Here is a 16,724-nt window from a genome sequence, read left to right on the forward strand (position 1 = left end):
AATGACTTATACATTGTTCTCCTTATGTTGATTTGTTTAGTCAAAAGATTTTTATTAGCTGCATCACAGTTTATAAGTGCCCAGAGAAGGGATTGCCATGTGCTGCAAGATTTGGGTTATTTAAGAAACAAAAGGCAAGCAAAATGGTTCAGGCCCACAGGTGGAACATTAAATTGAAGATTGTATAATTTACTCCTAATACAAATAAAGCTCATTTATATAGTGAGTTATGCTTGTGTACATGACATCATTGAACTTCTGTAGAGGTTGTGATTTATTTCTTTGGTGTAAATATTATTCCCTTCCCCTGCCCCCTCCCCCATTTATAGATCCTTGGCCTGAGATTCAAAGAGTTCCCATTTCCTATCAAAGTTGAACAGAATTTGGGCCTCAGGATTTCCTTGTCCCCACAACTCTTTACATTCTTTCTCCCTGTTATTGGTCATCTTGAATGACATTGTATGTTGGCCAGTAACAGACTGGTAATTAGGTGGGGAACCAGAAAGTCAGGAGGTTGTGAATCCCTAGATTTTTCCCTCTTAAAAAAAATTGCTATCCTTACAGCACATTCATTTCTACATATACATCTCATTTCTCTCCGACCCAAAAGGACCTTGTAACAAAAAATTTAAAAGAAGCCGGGTTGCTGGGGACTGGGGGGAGAAAGCAGTTTGCGAATCTAGCCAGTGTGTCACCCAAGTCTGATAATATGTGCAATGTTTCATTCCTGTGGTTCCCCACTTCTACCAAGAAAAGATGAAGATACATTTTCTCCTTTACTTTGTGACTAACTTGATCATTATAATTAATGTTCATTTACATTTTGCTGGTTTGTCCTTTCACATGGTTGAAGTCTGTCTCTGTCTCAGTCTCTCTCTCTCTCTCTCTCTCTCTCTCTCTCTGTCTCTGTCTCTCTGTCTCTTCCCCCCCATACTATATACATGTGTAAAACCAAAGGCACACATGTTTTGTTTAGGCATACATGTATAAACTCATACATGTGTGTAAACACATATACCATATATTTGTTTTTTTCTGGTTCTCCTTCCTTCACTTTGCATCAATTCACATAGGTCTTCCATTACTTTTCTTCATATTTATTGTTTCTTACAGAGCAGTATTCTATCATTTCATTCACATACCATAGTTGACTTAACCATGCTCAGTGGACACAAAGCTAAACCTGTTTCCAGACATTTGTTTCATCTTGGTGTGTATGAGACTTTGTCTATTTTTTACCTCCTTGGGGTCTAGGCAGTAGGATTTCTGGCTCAAAGGATATGGTTGTTCTTATCATCTTCTTAGCATAATTCCAAATTGCTTTCCAGAATGGTGGGACTGAATCACAACTCTCCCAACAGCACATTAATGTGTCACAGGTTTATTTCTCGAATGCAGTAAGTATAAACCTCTTAACTTTTCTCTGCTTTAATGCCTTATCTATGAAACTAGTCACTAGGGTACAACAATCTAGACAACTGCTCCAGGCCTGTTCTTCTGTGGAGTCTAGGTGGTGGCGTGGCAGGGCAGGGCAGATGGCACTGCCAGCTGGTGCTAAAAAGACAGGAGTTCACAAACAGACATTGGGCTTCTTGCTTGGAAAGACCCTGAACTCCTGTTATAGCTCTCAGGCTTTGCATTGCCCTTTTGTGACATCACAGTGACAACATTAAGGGCCTACGGTGTGCTAAACATTTCCTTTTCTTTTTCAAGACTGTTCTTAGTGATCATTTTACTAGAGTAAAAATGAGCTTTGGGGTGGATATTAGAATATTAGATTTCTTTTAGATCCAGGCTGAAGTTGTGAAGAATAAAAACAAAACACTTTGGGCCTTTCTAATCTTGTTGCATTGGCTTTGCAAACATGATTGGCCACCGATTCCTAAAGAAAAGACTGCTCAGTCTGTCCCATGCAGCTGTCTTTCATTCATTCTTTTCTCTTTCACTGCTAGATGTGTAAACAATACTAGAAGACTTTCACCAGTTTGATATGTATATAACTCTTCTATCTTTTGAAGTGCTAGACACTTCATGTGTGTGAATGGGTGAATGGTAGGTCTTCACTTAAGAGAGAAATTTTAGGACAAAATAGATGTAGACCACACAGTCATTTGCAGAGCTAGGTTAGAACCTGTGTTTCCAGATGTTGAGATGTGGGCAGCATTGACTAGTCCCCATCTTTAGAAATGCAAGATTCAAATGGACCATTTATGCCTACATAATACAGTTTTACAATGTGCTGCCCACATCAGAACATCACTTTAAAGATGATCCACAATGATAAACAGTGACTTAGGAGATGTGATCCGTAATTTCTCTCATGTATATGCATTGAATTGCCTACTGAAGTTTCCTGTAAGGTGGACTTTAAGATCTTGGAAAGTCATCTCTAGAGTTCATTAATATCACTTTTTCTTCCCTTTCTTTACTGAGTTACAGTCTATTTTCAGCACTATTGATTTAATAAATTGAACTTTGAAGTAATCATATAATGCAGTGGTAAATAAAACAGTAATATAATACTGTAAATGTCTATGGAGTCCTTTTTGTGAACTTTCATAATGTTATCTCCTGTTTATTCTCCCTTTCCTATAATATAAAATAAAGACATTTGGGAAGGTCATTTTATGGCCAAGAAAATTGAAACATGACTCTATTAAGTCTTTTTTTTTTTCATGCTAGCCTGGTTAGTAGATATTCCATTGTTTATAGCACCTTGGGAATGAATAGGCATATGCTATGAAATTTGGGCAACTGTATAGAGACAGGTGGGTGTTCAACAAGATGACATCAGATTAAAAGTAAAATATTCAGTGAAATACATATGCTTATATATCTAACCCCTCCATGCTGATTGAGATTCATTATTCAAAAAAATGTTTCTCAGGTGTCTGCTTTGTACAAAGCACTGGACTAGCTATGAGAAGGGGTACAAAAATAATTAAAGTAAGATTCGGTCATGCCCTTGTGGAGCTTGCCTTCTAGTGGAGGGAGGAGGGGGAATGACTTATTTCCAAATACACTTTAGCTAAATAATGACCCATATATTAGATGATCATCACATAAGAGGGAGGAGAATTTAGACTGTCATTAGAAATGTGAATGACTGGCAAAAGCAAGGAGTGAGATCAAGGAAGGAACCATGGACCTTTGGGGTGGATTGTTCCCTGATTATTCCCCCATAAAGATTTATGAAGGGAAGTAGTCAGGAGTCATGCAAGAAGGGGGAAAAAACCTGGATGGTTGGAGATTTGTTTCACTGGAGAGAGAATTCAAATTGATGATCAAGAATCCATTGGATTAAGTGATAGAAAGTACTTTTTTGCACTAAGGAAAGATGAGGGTAGCATAGAAGGAGGGGCATAAACAATGTGTTCAGTGATCTCTTATTCCAGAGAACTTGTTTATATATGTGGCTTTATTTTAAATACCTCCTTAGTGACATGGAATGGAACCCAGTCCATCTTGTAGCTTGCAGCTACGGAGAATTCCTCTTTTCATGGGCTCTACATAGATGCTCAGAGCAGGAGGTAGCTTAAAGCTAGGCTTAACTGTCAAAGAGAATGTATTTATTTACTGGTACCCTGTGTAGCCCTAGTCCTTGAGCATACAAATAACAAAAGCGGACATTGAGATTTGTAAAGCCTTTATCTTCAGTCTCACTTGATACAATCCTGGGAGGTAGCTATTGTTATTATCCACATTTTGACAGATGAGGAAACTGAGGCAAAGAGCACTTAGGGTCTCACTACTCTTACTACTAGTAAGTGCCTTAGACAGGATTCAATTTCATTCAATTCCTTTCTGACTCCAAGTTCGGTGCTCTATCTACTATGCCACCTACAAAATATCTCAACCATAAAAATGAAGCAGTGTCCTTTAAGAATTTACATTCTGTTCTGTTCATGGAAAAAGACTGAGGAACAGAAAATGTATCATTCAATCTCCTGGTTTTGCTTTTTAATTCCAGCACCCCTCTACTATCAGACACAGGGGAATCACAGATGAAATATTGAAGTACTTGCCACTTGAAGATTTTTTTAAAAAAATTTTAACTAAAGATGCCATTTAGTAAGAGTCTACTGCTTCAGCCTTTTATAACTTACTAATGGTTAGGAATTGCTAAAAATGGAGACTATAAACTTAACCAAAAAAAACCTAAATGAAATTTCAAGTAAAACTAATTCCTAGCTATCATTTCTTTACCAGGCCAGCATCCCGTTCCAGCCCAGGTTGGAGCCATTTCCAGAGTATGTAACATAAGTACAATGGTTCCCCCCCCCCATTATTTTATGATAAATAAATCATGAGTTTGTAAAGATCTTTGAAGCACATGCAGTCAATAAATTGGAACTCTTGCTGAGATTGTGGTTATTGTCACAATTGATAAAAATAAGAATATTTTGAATAAGACTATTCAAAATACAGCTATGGAACAAAAAGTGATTACTCTCCATTTTCAAACTAATTCACCACAGTTTGGAGCCCTAGGGCCATTTTTCTTTTGAGAGTAAGTTTGCAGGGAAGTGCTTTGAAATTATAAAAACATGCTGCATTGTTTGAAATCCCATTTAGTAAGAAATCACTTTCATTTGTAGGAAATGGGAAATGATTCACTTAAAAAGATTCCAGTGTGTGTCCTCTTAAAAGCTTCTTTAACTATATTACAGTGTGTATGGAATAAAATAGACCAGTTATTAGCAGCCAGGTGTGATACAGGCTTATGTTGTTTAAGAACAAACCAACAAACCCCAACAAAACTATCAACTATTGGCTTGTCATTGCAGATGACCTGAGGTTGACTCTTGCATTTCTTCCATTATAGAGATAGTGTTTTAATCCATTCCCTGGGCTACTTTGTCTGAAAGCAACCTCTTTTCTTCCTCTCACTTAGTTTCTTTGGGGTCATTATAGTTGGATGCTGATCATGAGAAGAAGTCTAAAGCATTTAAATGCTCAAGAGAATTTGAGTTGAGACAATTGTCCCAGAAACACATTTTCTGGGTGACCTTAGCTGGGCAAGTTATTTAAACCACTTGGCCTCAAGGTTCCTCATTTGTAAAATGTGGTGGTTGGCCTTAGTGGCTGGTATGGTCTTTTCTGGCTCTATATCTTTGATCCTATGATGATTCCCATGTGTGTTCACTTAACTCCCCTCTAGCTGTAGCAGATTGGGCTGTCTTGATGCATCCTCATTCTCCCCTATGAGTCTATTCACTCTCTTGGGTGACAGTCACTTAACTCTCCTTTATTCTTCACACTTAGCATCATCACAAATGCTCTCCTTTTCTCTGCTCACAGATATTCCTCCCTCTTTTTTTTTTTTTTTTTGCAAGGCAATAGGGTTAAGTGGCTTGCCCAAGGCCACACAGCTAGCTAATTATTAAGTGTCTGAGACCGGATTTGAACCCAGGTATTCCTGACTCCAGGGCCAGTGCTCTATCCAATACGCCACCTAGCTGACCCCAATACCTCCCTCTTTTAAGTAATCTGCTATGCTCAAGCTTGAATCAGTTCTGTTAGCCTCTTCCAGGACCTTGCTTGGACCAGCAGTCATCTCTCTGTTTTCTAGCCTTGGTCTTCTCCCTTGACTCCTTTTGATGTGTATGTAAGTGTGGAATTCAAACATATTTTTTTTTAGGTTTTTTTGCAAGGCAAATGGGGTTAAGTGGCTTGCCCAAGGCCACACAGCTAGGTCATTATTAAGTGTCTGAGACCGGATTTGAACCCAGGTACTACTGACTCCAAGGCTGGTGCTTTATCCAGTATGCCACCTAGCCACCCCTCAAACATATTTTTAAACAAGAAAGATAAAAGCCTTTTCAAAATGCTTTAGAGAAATGCAGACCTCCCCCCCCCCCCCCCCCCCGTTTTTGAGGAAAAACTGGGCTAGGGGTTAGATTTATGAATGGATTGTTATGAGGAGCTCTGAGAAAAGGTTTCTTACTAAAGCAGATAAACATTTTCTTTGTGCTTTTAGAGTTATGGGAGTTGACTGGGGGCACTGAATTGGGGGGGACCAGAGTTATTCTGCTTGAATGGCTCTGAAGTGGGATATGAACCTAGATTTCCTGGCTTCTAGGCTGGCTCTGCATCCTTTATATAGTGGATAGTGGCACTGGACTTGGAGGGAAAATATGAGTTCAAGTTCTGCCTTAGGTTTATGCATCTAGGTGAGTCACTTAATGTCTTAGTCTCAGTTTTCTCATCTGAAGAAATAATGGAAGAGCACCTTGTTCACAGAGTTGGGGTGAAGTCCAAATGAGATTGCAGTGCCATCTCAATATTATTCCATGCTGATTCTCTGAGGAAAAAGAAATATGATTAGGAAAATGCTTTCTCAAAAGCTCAAGATTGTTTTAAACTGTTGCTCACATTTGGATTTTGAGTTTCAGTGGTTCCCATAGTGTATTCTGAAGTATAGGTGGGTTTGTCAGCTAGGGATTTTAGGGGAGGAGATGGGAGGTCCTAAGTGAGGGATTTTACTGACCAGCCAGAACCCAGTGGAGCCAGTGTTGATAATAAAGGCTTGAGAATATCAGAGGGTCAGAGGGAAATATCTTATTCTGGGGTATGGTAAAATGCATTGTCTCTAGGGGAAGGGGGAACCACCTGCCATCCTACTGAAGAGAGGGAGCAGATTAATGGCGCTTGGAACAGGAGCTCTCTTGTTCACTTGGCAGGAGAGAAATCAGGATTGTGGAAGAAATGCTGTTTTGTTTTGTTTTTTCCTAGAAAGGGAGCCTCCATGCTAGGACAGGCTGGTTTTAAATTGAGAATCGTGTTGAGTTGGAAATAGTTCTCCTGTTACCCTAACACTCTTCCAGAATTCAGAAACCCTATTCTGAGGCAACCACAGGAGCCACTGAGTGGTTTGACTGGCAGAGTTTTAAGGGCTCCTCTTTCCATTTCCTTCCCTTCTCTTCCATCCTGTCGGTCTGTTCTCTAATTGGGGTGAGATCTGCCTTCCCCCTCTTATTCTGGACTTGCATCTGGGTCTCCTTGCCTGGTGGCCCCAGTGATGAGCTCCGTCATTTCCTGGAGCTGAAGTTGCTCCCTCCTTTATCTTCAGGAACAGATCGGCTTTTCTTCCTGTTTCAAAATTTGAACCTTCTGCAACTTCCCGAGAAGCTCCTGGCTCCAGGCTGAGGGGACGCCTCCAACCCTTTCCATTGGAGAAAAGATGGGGAACAGGTGCTGAGCTTCAGGCTTAATGAAGTGGAGTTAACCAGTTTCCCCCCTTTTCCTCCCAGGTTATCTTTTGATGACTCAAGTATTACACCTTACCCATAAAGTGGCAAAAAGTATTTCTAACAGATAGTAAGAACAATTTCTACAGCCTCCTTCCCCGCTGCCCAGGAAGAGAAGCTCTCTTCTGCTTTTCTTCCTTTTCCTCTTACTCTTTCTCTCCCCTTTCTTCCTCTCCCCCCCCCCACTTCTCTTTCCTCATTTTGAATAAGGTATTGCTATGAAACTACAAGATTGTTGTTTTTCCTAACCCTGGTGGTGATTGTGTCCAGACAAGTTGAAGGCTTGGCCTGCGTCTGGCTGCCTGGCCCAGTATGCCTTTCCTCTCAAAGGAAGATAGATGGGCAGAGATGGTAGTGGGGCCTCGGGTGACCTCTCAGACTTGTACGTTAGCACATAGCCCAATTTGGTAAACTTGAGGTAGTTTGAGGTTTATTTTTTGTTTGTTTTGTTTTGCTGGTGGCATTGTCCTGCCTTGGGAAAGACACTTTGAACTTTGGCTGCAGGTCTGTTTGAAGTTCCTCTAAATATATTTCAGAATAACTATTGCTATGTGCTAAATTTGAGTTGAGGAGCCCCCCATCCCCTGCTTGAAGATTCAAAAAAGCTGTATTTAAAATTTTTTTTGATGTTCTCAAGATTATTGGGTTTTCTGAGAAACATTAGAAAGTGACATCTGTTTGTATCTGGGAAGGTGAAGTAACACACTTTGGTCTTCCCTGAAGGTGGCTGTGGAGTAGTGGAGCTGGGAGTGGCAGACAGTAAGCGGGCAGGGGGGCAGAAGCAACAAAAGTTTCTCAGGGAGAAATTCCTGCATTCCTGGAATGGATTGGAAATCCCTCTAATGGTCCTGTGGTTCATTTGGGAGAGTCTGATGTTGGAAGGGCTTCCCTTTATATCCTGATACTGTCCTTAATGCAAGGGATGCAAAGAAATGCCAGAAACAGTCCAGTCGCTACCGACAAGGTACATTCAACTCAATCTGCACAGTTAAGTTGTTTTGTCTGGTTCCTTCTAACAATATGTGTTTAGAAGGAGAAGAGGCAGATGTGAGAGTCTTCCAGGATTGGAGTTTGGACAGGTACGATTGCCTGTCCACGGAGGGATGTGAGTGTAAATAGATTTCGTTTAAATTCAAATGATTCTTGCTGTGTGCTCCCCCAAAGCTGATTTTTTTTTTTTTGGTTTTTGCAAGGCAAATGGGGTTAAGTAGCTTGCCCAAGGCCACACAGCTAGGTAATTAAGTGTCTGAGACCAGATTTGAATCCAGGTACTCCTGACTCCAGGGCTGGTGCTTTATCCACTGAGCCACCTAGCCGCTCCCAAAGCTGATTTTTATTTTTCCTTCATTATTGAAGAAGACTACAACATCAGGGAGGTGATGCCACGACAAGTACATGAATGGGATTTGGGTGAGGAGGGGACTGACTTTCTCCTCCAGAGCCATCTGGGTCCAGTGGCCAGATATGAATCAGGACACCTGGAGATGGCCCTGGATGTGAGGACGCTAGGGTTAAGTGATTTGCCTGAGGTCACACAGCTAGTAAGTGGCAAGTGTCTGAGGCCAGTGCTCTATCCCCTGAGTCAACCTATCTTAGGGAAAAGGAGAATGAAGCCAGTGCAGGGGTGGTGACTTGGGGAAAAAACCTGAAGGAGAGAATGTAAGTCAAAATCAGACCAAAGAATAGGGTTAGGAGCTGTAAAGCATAATAATTTGATGAAGGGATTTGGGAGTTTATAAATATGGAAGTGGAACACTTGTGGGTGCCAGCAAGGCAAGTGTGAGCCTCTTGGTCTGTGGATGAGATGGAGTGGAGGACTAGGTTATGGGAATCGAGTGGATTGAGGAACTGGGAACTTTGAGTGTTTGAGGAAGTATCAGGTCGTACTTCTGCGTGTTGAGATAGCTGAAGTCTCCTATCATGAGGGCAGAGTGGTGTGGAAAGAAAGACTGCCAGTCAGGTACTGAATTCATGGAAGAAGGAAGGACAGTGACTGGGGCTTGGTAAAGCTAGGCCACCAGGATCTGTATTGGAAGGTAAATTTGGAGGCCTGGCACTGGAGATGGCCCTGGGGTAGAGCCTAGATGAATCTGAAAAGTAAAGGACTGGACATGACTTGGCTTTGAGGGATGTTCTTTGAGAAGCTCAGACAGATGGTCATTGTGATGGGTTACTGTAAGATTGGAATTCAAAGGCTGTGAGCCATCTGACCTCTGAAAGTAGGTGAGGCCTTCAGGGAAATTGAGTTATCAAGAGATGACTGTTTCTTGTTGTCTAAGAGACCATCTTGTGAGATGGTGACTACATCCCTTGAATCAATTGATGAGGTTTGAAGGTATCAGGTGAAGAAGGGAGCCAGCTGAATATGCCTCTGAAAGGGTCTGGCCTGAAAAAATCTACTGCTTAGGGGGCTGCTTTATTTCTTGGAATTTGCAGTTCATGGAAAAGCAGCTCTATCTTTGAGACCAACCCCTGACCCCAGTTCTATGAATGCTGGATTTTGTATCTTTGTTTTGGTTTTTAAAAAGTAGATTCCAATTTGTTGCTCCACCTTCTGCTTACTAGTCAGTGGTTCCATTGAGCTCAAAGAAGAAAACATTGGGGGGGCCGGGGGCAGCAGCTAGGTGGCATAGTAGTTAGAGCAACCGGCCCTGGAGTCACAAGGACCTGAGTTCAAATATGACCTCAGACACTTAACGAATGCCTAGCTACGTGACCTTGGGCAAGCCACTTGACCCCATTGCCTTGCCAACCCTGCCCCCCCCCCAACCCAGAAGTCATTGTGGGGCAGTGGTGGAAATCCTTTGACAGGGTCAGAACTCTGTGTTCTAGAAGGAATATGCTTTGTTATATTTAGAGATAGGTTCATCACTTTAATAATGACTTAATAGAAAGGTAATGGAAATGGTATTAGATCTTCAATGATCAGAGTTCTTTCAGCCAGTGAAACCAAACTAGTGTCCTTTGCCTCTTTAACACATTCTTTGAGATGATGGCTCCTGTCTGTCCCTTTTGTTCTTTTTAGCAGGTGTCCTTTCTCTCCTTCTTGTCATGGATGTCATCCCGGCCAAGTCTTGGAATGTTAATCCTATGAGCTTCATTTCCACCTGCATGCTTGTTTCTTTTAACACAGTGAAACTTGCTTCCTCATGCTTTGCTTACTTGCACTTTCTTCAGCTCTCCTTCTGTTGGAGGTTGTGCATTCATGTGGCAAGGTTTTTATGCCCTCTGTTTCGTGGTATTTTGAAATGGCTCATGAATCTCCTGCTGGTGACAATGGCTGCTATCATCCTCTACGCCCTGGACCCTTAACTGTATTCCTTTTTTTGCAATCTGATGTCTGGCTCTGAGTTCTTTTATAATTAAGCTATTAGTGCCTTGTGAAGTCCTTTGCTCAGGAGACACAGGATGTGGAGATTGAGAACTAGAATGGTTCTCGGCCAGCCCAGGAATTTACCAGTGAGGAAACAGGCCCAGAGACAGTGACGTGTTGGCAGTTGCTTAACTCCTAAGGGTCGGATCAAGGACTCCAGGCCCTGTTTGCTGATTCTCACACAGTCTTAAGCAGAACCTTCTGGAGTCATTCATGCAGGCTTGCCCTTTACTGAACAGGAGTGTGTGTGTGTGTGTGTGTGTGTGTGTGTGTGTGTGTGTGTGTGTATGTGTGTGTAGGGGGGAACTGCCCAGTGATCCTCCAGCTGCAGCCTGAAGCAATCCCTTTTTCCATGTAGCCTGCATCAGGAAAGTTTGAATTGTTTGGAAGAATTTTGTTGTAGTTTGTTTTTTTAAATTGCATATACTGGTCCTTCCCACAACCTGTATCTGGAGCCAAACTGAGAAAGTCTAATCCACTCTTGTTTTTTTTTGTTGTTGTTTGTTTGTTTGTTTGGTTGGTTTTGGGTTTTTCAAGGCAATGGGGTTAAGTGGCTTGCCCAAGGCCACAGAGCTAGGTAATTATTAAGTGTCTGAGACTGGATTTGAACCCAGGTACTCCTGACCCCAGGGCCGGTGCTCTATCTACTGTGCCACCTAGCTGCCCCTAATCCACTCTTACAAGATAGCCCTTCAGTGACTTGAATACAAGCATCACATTCATCTCTAGGGAAAACAAACATCATTAGTTCCTCCAAATGATTTCTGCGCAGAGGGGTCTTCATTCCTTGCTCCATCCTTAGACATGTTCTCTGGCCTTCCTAGAACTAAATACAGAACCCCAAGTGTGATGTGATCCTAGCAAAGTACAGAGGAACAACACACCTCAGCTCAACTGCTGCCCACTCTGGGAAGTCTTACTCAGACTCAGTAGTTGTTGACATTCATCCTCAGATTGCATGATGTCATACTTTTCTGGTCTATGTCTCTGTTCATTGCTCAACCGGAATAGAAATTTCTAAGGGTAAAGATGATTGTTTTGGGCTTGGTGTCTAGCAATTAGTAGGCATTAAATAAATACTGATTGAGATGGATTGACCAACAATACTGTCTGTGCTAAACTTTTGCTTTCTTTTTAAAAAAAGCTAGACCAGGCTGACTAATTGCATATGGTTACATATGGAGAGGGACTATTCAGAGCACGTAGGCTACAGGATTGCTAAGTATTTGAGTTCCATCTGAGTGCAATGATAACGATTTGGAGCTGTTTCTTGTTTTGTGTGATTTGAAAAGACCCAGTGTTGCATGTTTTTCTTTTCTTGAACTTTCTGGGTGAAGTGATCGGTCTATAATGTGGTCTCTGCATAGGCAGAAAGATAAAGTAGTTAATGGAATGCATGGCAGGCAAGAACAGATGCACTATGTTCAGATATCCTGCAGAAACAGCCTTCCTAGTGATAGTCAGGCAGCCTTGACAATCATGTGCCTGCCCTTTCCTTTGCACCTAGATGAGATAAGACTTTTCCCCTTCAATTAGATTTCTTACTGTTTTTCAGACAATTTGTCTGTCAGATAATTTGTAATTACTTGTCTGTCATATTGTTGCCAAGGAAATGGCTTTATTCGAAAAGCACAGTGGACTATTAGACTATTAACAAATGTATATACGTGTTCTTGTACCTATGATCTTGTATGTGTGTGTGTGTTGTATTCCAAAAAATTTAGTATAGTTTAACATCATTAAAGCTTTCACATACATATGTGTATATAGGTATATATGTATATAACTGTGATTCCATTGGAATAGAAATGTTCATGATAGAATTCATCTCTTGACATTTTTGTTGAATTCACTGATATCCTGTCTCTTTCCTTTTCTTCTCTGCTAGATTTCTAGAAAAAATAATCTCCTTTCAGGGCTTTTGGTTCTTCATCACCCACTCATTTATCAGCTCCCTTGCAGCCTGGTTTCTGCTTCCACCATTCTAGTGAAACTTCTTTCTGAAGGCCACCAGTGACCTCCTTCCTAATGGAAAGATCAAAGGACCACAGAGAGCATCTGGAGTGACTTGTCCCAAACACACATGTGATGCATGTTCAATCAGTTGACTACAAGGCTCTGTCCTTGGCTCCTTTCTCCCTTCTTTGTCTGACATTATTTCTTTGCTTTTGACTGGTTTATCCTTTCACTGTTTACTCCCAAGGTAATAGCTCTAAGCCTTGACCCTGAACTTCAATTCCATATTTCAGATGAATGTCTCCAGTTGGATGTCTCACAGCACTTTGAATTTAGCATGTCATAAACTGAATTTATCACTTCTCTCTCCAGACCTACTCCTCCTAATCTCCCTATTTCTGTCTTGGCACCATTATTTTCCCACTTAACTTGGCTTAAATCATAGGAGTCATTATTGACTGACTCCCTCTCCCTCTCCGTGTCTCTCTCTCTCTCTCTCTCTCTCTCTCTCTCTCTCGCTCACTCGCAGTTATTTGCCAAGCCTTTTCAGTTTGATTTCTGAACCATCCCCTCTTCACTTACACAGACATCACCTTAGTTCAGGCCATTTTTATCTCTCACCACAATTCTTTTAATAATTTTATAACCAGTCACCAAGCCTCCAGACTCTGCTCTCTTAAACTATTCAGAAAGCTGACAAAATCATAGCAAAATGCACAGATCAGCCTCTATCATTCATTCTCCTGCCCAAAAGCCTTCAGCAGCTCGGTCTTACTTAAAGGGTAAAATACAAACTTTGTAGCCTGGTAATCCAGGCTTCCCACATCTTGAATAGCATCTAGCTTTCCAGTCTTTGCCTGATGGAAGCTTGTGAATAACTTACAGAGCTACATTTTCTACTCTGACTTCTCTGTTGAATTCTAGTTTTTAATTTCTAATGTTCACAACCTACTGGACATCTCCAACTAGTCAGTTGACAAACATTTAGTAAACATCTCCTTTGGTCAAGTGCTGGAGATCCAAAATCAAAAGTCAGCCTTTATTCTTAAGGATCTCTCAGTCTGATAAGGGGAGGCAGCATATAAACAACCATATACAGAGTCAGTTGGAGATATTAAGTGTCTGAGACCGGATTTGAACGCAGGTACTCCTGACCCCAGGGCCGGTGCTCTATCTACTGTGCCACCTAGCTGCCCCAATCCACTCTTACAAGATAGCCCTTCAGTGACTTGAATACAAGCATCACATTCATCTCTAGGGAAAACAAACATCATTAGTTCCTCCAAATGATTTCTGCGCAGAGGGGAAGGCATCAGTATTAAGGGAGATCAGGAAAGGCTTCTTGTAGAAGGTGGAGCTTTAAAGAAAGCCAGGGAAGCCAGAATCCAAGATGAGGAGCCAGAACATTCTGGGCAGAGGAGTCAGGCGCTGAAAATGCCCAGATAGGGAGATACCAAGGTATGTCTAGGTTATGGAACAGAATGGCAGCTAATGTCATTGGGTCATCGACTAGCATGGAGGGGAGTAAGATGGAAGGAGACTGAAATGGTAGGATTATGATTATGAAGGATTTTGAAGGCCAAACAGAGGATTTTATAGTTAATCCTGGAAGTGATAGGAGCCTCTGGAGTTTATTGAGTAGAGGGTGAACAGGTCAGACATAGCCAGTAGGAAGATTAATTGGAAAGCTGAATGGAGGATGAACTGGACCAGTGCCTCAATATCAAAATGTCCAAAATTGGACTCTATTTCACTCTAAACCCTGTTCCTCATTTTTCGACTTCTCTGTTTCTATTTATGGTATCAGAAATTGTTTCTCTCTTGTTAGAAACTGTGCTGCCATCCGTGCCTCCCTGGCTGTCTCATCTCTTCACCACATCTAATCCATTCCCTCCTTCTTATTCCTTCTCATAACTCACACTCACACACACAACACTCTGCAAGAGTTGCTAATCTCAGCCCCTTGAGGTTGGTAGAGCAAGAATTTTCATCCCATTTTGCAGATAAATAAACTGAAGCTTTTGGAGACTGGGTGACTTCTATGTTTGCCCAGCTGGTAGGTGTCCCACTGTACCCCACTACCACCGTCCCTGTGCAGGCTTCCATTCCAAGTCTCTTAAAATATCACAGTAGCTTCTCACTGGGCTCCTCACTTCCCTTATGCAGCCTGTCCCATCTGCCCCTGATCAGTGATGTCTTAGGCCCTGCCTGAGCTATCTCTCCTTCCTTTGGACTTTGTCTCCTTTTGAAGGACTTATTTTGTATTCTGTATTGAAGCTGATTTTATAGATGTCCTTTCCATATAGTTTGTATGCTCCTTGAGTGAAAGGAATGTGTGTCTTAATTAGGACAGTGACTTGCATCTAGTTAGTGTTTATTAAACATGTGTTTAATTGCATCAGATTTGATGCACTTGACTTTGAGTAAGTATTATGGTGGAACTAAGAGGTGATCAATTGGTTAATTGCTACTTCATTGCCCAGAGATTTGAGTCATGAACCTCACCCTGCTAATTCTGGTGAAGTTTTTCTAATATATCAGAGAGCAATGCCTGCTCAGTTCATTATGAAAACCCCCCTACCTCTGAGGATCTTGTTGTGTCTGTCTCAGCAGTGAGAGGCCCGGGGCACAAGGAATTTGTCTGGAATTAACTAATAGTTCAGCATTAAAATTTAATTTTTATAATGGAGCCTTTGAGGATTTGCAGGATTCATTTTGTGATCTTTGATGAGATTCTGTTAGTAGCAGCATTAAGCAATGAAGAAAGCTAAAAAAAAAAACCCAACTGTGCTTCACCAACTACAGGGGGTATTGATGTTGCTTTTCTTGGGGAAATTCCCCAAGAGTTGGAAATGTTTCTGACAGGAATACTTCTTTTCCTAATTTGAGCAGCACAGGTTTCAAAGGCAGTGGCAGCTGTGCCTAGAATAGATGTGGTTCTTTCCATTCTTGACTCTTCTACCTCCCTGATGGTTTGTGATGAACCAGAGAGAGGACTGTCCCCTAGGGGGAATCCCAGCATCTCGCTTCTAGTAAACAATAAGGCAGCTATATGGCTCTCTTGGTCATTTCTGGAAAAGGGTCAGAAAGTGACTCTTGCCTCTTGTCACATAGTGAGCTTGTGTGAGCTCTCTCTGCTCTGTAGAGTGCTCTGCCACTGTCTCCCCAAGTGTATCAACCTCTGAGAGATCCACCATTCAGTGCCTGCTGATGAAGTCAAAGTTAGCCCATGCTCACCTTTCCTAAAAGAAGAGCCAGTAGATTCTGCTTGGCCCACAAGTTTACAGGATGAAATCTGAAGATCTTCTCAGGAAGCCCTTGTGGTATACCACTGTCTGCTGAGTGTGTCCCAGAGAGCTGGAGAAATAGTCCTTGATCTCTGGGATTTTATAATTTAGACAGGTGAGGAAATGAGCCATTCATACATGAGGTGTTAAATAACAGTCCAGGATAAGACTCCAAGACCCAGAGTCTTTCACTTCCTTTACTCCATGATATGCTGAATACTAGGGTTACATCTAAGATTGTGTTCTAGGTAATGTCTGGAGGAGTTGATGAGGTTATTGTGCCTTTGCACAGATTTTCCCCTCCTCCTCCCCACCAGAATTCATCTGTTCTTCACTTCTACTACTTTCAGTCCCCACTTCCTTTCAAAACTCAGCTCAAGGGCTACTTTCTACATGTGGTTTTTCTCCACTCCCCACATTGTCCACATTGTCTCCCTAAAAGAGGGGAAGGACTGTTTGATTTTGGGTTTTCTATCCTCAGGGTCTAGGATAGTGCCTGGCAAATAATGCTTGCGATAAAGTGACTGATAAAAAGTGACCAACCTATGAGTAAGTGTTATATAGTTAGTGCTAGAGAAATTTAGAGGCAGGGAGGGTGGGCTGGAGCAGTCACAAAAGGAAATGAGCTCTAGGTTGGGCCTTAGAAGATTGATAGAATTTGGCTAGGAGGAAAATAGGAAACCATGCCTGGACTTTGAGGCAGAGAATAGCCTGAAATAGAACGGGAATAGCCTGAAAAGGTTCCATGTGAATAAAATGCTCCAGGGACAGAGGACTGGATGGTTGGGCTGGAGTGGCCTCTCTCTCTCTGCTTGGTGACCACTAATCTTGTTTTCTGGCCTGACAACTTGTCCTCTC

General features: G+C 41.8%; 1 protein-coding gene across 1 annotated transcript in view; it reads left to right on the top strand.

The window, feature by feature from the left end:
- Nucleotides 1-16,724, top strand: part of SUMF1 (sulfatase modifying factor 1) — a 91,183-nt gene that overhangs the window by 59,424 nt on the left and 15,035 nt on the right. The gene's annotated exons all lie outside the window — the stretch shown is intronic.

The sequence above is a fragment of the Macrotis lagotis genome, chromosome 8 (assembly GCF_037893015.1).
Source record: "Macrotis lagotis isolate mMagLag1 chromosome 8, bilby.v1.9.chrom.fasta, whole genome shotgun sequence".
Lineage (NCBI taxonomy): Eukaryota > Metazoa > Chordata > Mammalia > Peramelemorphia > Peramelidae > Macrotis > Macrotis lagotis.